Raw genomic sequence first — 2,921 nt, forward strand, 5'->3', positions numbered from 1 at the left:
TCGCCCGGGCTGAGCGCACTTACCTTGCTTCAGTGTTTAGGCGAGTCCATTTCAGCTCACGTGAACACTTAGAGCGATACAATTACCGTAACTCACCCTTCTCCATCACCTCATACTTACACTATAGTGATAGGGAAGAAGGCTACGCAAATAACAAACGGTCGCCTCGAATCGATGGACCGACTATATGCAAAATATGTCCCTTGATTCTTATGCGCAATGAACGCAACGAAACAGCGCCACAAATGCCCGAAGGGCTTAAACACGTTAAAAGAGCACTAACCACTTTAGATCAGGATATAGAGAAAGAACTTACAAAAACATCTGGAGAGCTCATTTTTAGCCCACTGCCCGGGTGTGCAAAAGATGCAATCTATGCCGCGTCCGTACTGAAAAGGGTCACGAGAATTGTAAAAAAAATTATGGAAACTCTAAATTATAAATTGGAATAACAAATTAATAACCTGCAAAATGAAATATAATTAGCCATTACCACTTAATCATATAGGAGTGCTAAATCGCACCTCCCGACATCATACAGGAATAGTACATGGAACTCGAACTGCGGCGGGTTTTATTTAGCAGGCAAGTATCGGCAAGCGAGCGGAGCTCAACGACGGCTGTGGTTTGCCAACATTCGAATAGACGCAAGCTCCGCGGAGAGACCAAGAATTTGCGCACCATCTCGGCTACGGCGTCTTCGGCCCCGCCATTTCTGTTACTGCCAAAGTTTCTGCCACCACCTAATGCATATTCAACAGTCCGCAGTAATCAAAATAATTGCACACTATTAACATGCAAAACCAACAAGCTTCAAACAAACAAATTACAGCAAATCACATCATAGAAACAAACGCTGTCAAATATACAAAAGGAATAACCAGGGGCAGTAGCTATCAAAAATCCTCAGCGGCGCGAACCCCAATAAGAAAAATTAGAGCAAATGACATCATAGAAACAAACGCATTGATGCTACATGCGCTCTACCAACATGCAAACTGACGGCACGAACGCTTGAACCGACGCATTTTCTTACGCGTAGACTTCACCATCGAAGGAGCCTGCGGTGTAATATCTCGTACACAATACGCCTGCGCAAGTACGGTATGTGCCTCTGCTTGAACAAAATGGGTGCGTCCCGGGTCAGGCACTCGGCGTACCGACACATAAAGACACCACAGTCGCTGGAGTTCGTCTGGAGGGGCACTGTGCGTGGGTAAAAACGCCAGCCGGCCCAGTCCAGGTCACGGCCCCGCAGGCGGCTCTCCTCTTGCAGGTAATGCGCCAATGCGTCGATGCTTTCGGCATGCTTCTCGCTTGGGCCCAGGCTGTCGTAGATGGCCATGTCGGACTTCCTGAAATCCACCACGACGAGACACCAGTGGGAGGTGTCCGCAAAGTGCAGGGGCATCAGCAGAATATCGTAATCGAAGAGGTCGGCGCCTCGCGTCCAGCGTCTCACGCCCTCATATCCACATCGGTACAACTTGGTGAAGAAGAATGTGCTGAACGCGTACACGCGCGGACCGCCTCGCTTCTCGGAGCGTTCCGCGATCATGGCCAGGTAAACGTTGACGACGTTGTCATTCAGCCACCGTCCTTCCCTTAGCGTGGCTATGTCACGCCGACGGACAGCAATAGAGAAGGCCTCGACCAGCACCTCCTGCGGCGGGCCCAGCTTCAACGCTTCCGACACTTCTTCTTGCATGGCAAATGTTAGTCGGCTATGATGTTTGTCGTCTCCCTCCAAGTTGGCTACGATAGTTGACGTAGCCATGGATCCTGTTGTTGCGCGTGTGTATTACACGGGCGCTGAGGAGACTAGATAACTCTCCAGGCAATCGATCCTGAACGTCCCTCTTGCACTGTGGGGAGACGCAGCGGCCCCCAAACGTCACTGGGCTTGCGTCTCACGTTTAACGCAAGCACGCCAATCGCTCTTCGCTGTCGGCGTTCGTCTTACCTCGGTGGTGCAGATGGGCTGTGGACTCGAGCACTGATCGACGCACACACGCGTGCAAGGCTCACGGATCCGAGAACGCACCGAAGACGCTCACGGCGAGTGAACCTAGTTTTAAGGCGAGAGCTTTAAATGACTAATCGTTGTCCGTCCGCCCGCGAAATTGTCACTGAACGCGGCTCGGCTGTCCACCGAGATATGCGAGACAGGGGCCGGATTACGCAACTGTTAATTAGCAAAGCTTTCAAAAACTTGCCAAATAGCCTCGCTCCTATTGGTCGGTCGTGGCCGGCGGCCATTTTCCTTTTTTGCGTCACGGGTGGCTGCTGATTACGTCACGGATGTGGCAGAAGTAGTGACGTTGCACACGCAATTATGCAGGCGCTGACAGTTTTTTGTGACAGTCCCGAGGCGGTCAATCTGAGCGTTGCGTTTTTGACAGAAAATGGCGCCGGTGTACGCGGCCTTACTACAGACGCGGCTGCGCCGGCGCGAGCAACGGCGAAGGAGGGCGCACGAAGACGCGTTTGAATTGCCGGACGAGCTGTATCGACGCCTCTTTCGACTAGAGAAGCAGACGGTGGCGTGGTTGTGCGACGAAGTCGCCGATGAACTGGGAGGTGCGCGTGCTAGCGCGTTGTCGCTGCGGCGGCAGGTGCGGAGGCAATTTGTCCAACGATATATGAGACAGATACTGCGCCGTTTCCTTCCCCCAAAACCAATTATATAATTCGTGCAAAGCGCGGCTTGACGTTTTACCGCCGTCAGCAGATACCCGCGCAGCAAAAGTTACCCACCAGCAATTTTAAAGGTACATCTTCGAACGCTTTTTGTTTTGCTTAATATTTTGGAACCTTAAACACGTTTTAGCAAAATAAAATATTAGTTATTTTGATCGCTGCGTATTTCTTGTCTTTTTACAAAAATTTAGCAGACGGCCCCTCGCCGTGCAAATAAATGC

The 2,921-nt window shown here is 51.0% G+C and overlaps 1 pseudogene; it reads right to left on the reverse strand.

The window, feature by feature from the left end:
* Nucleotides 1–1,045: 1,045 nt before the first annotated feature.
* On the reverse strand, nt 1,046–2,062 carry LOC144134312 (sentrin-specific protease 1 pseudogene; annotated as a pseudogene).
* Nucleotides 2,063–2,921: the final 859 nt, after the last annotated feature.

Source organism: Amblyomma americanum, chromosome 5, assembly GCF_052857255.1.
Source record: "Amblyomma americanum isolate KBUSLIRL-KWMA chromosome 5, ASM5285725v1, whole genome shotgun sequence".
NCBI classification, from domain to species: domain Eukaryota; kingdom Metazoa; phylum Arthropoda; class Arachnida; order Ixodida; family Ixodidae; genus Amblyomma; species Amblyomma americanum.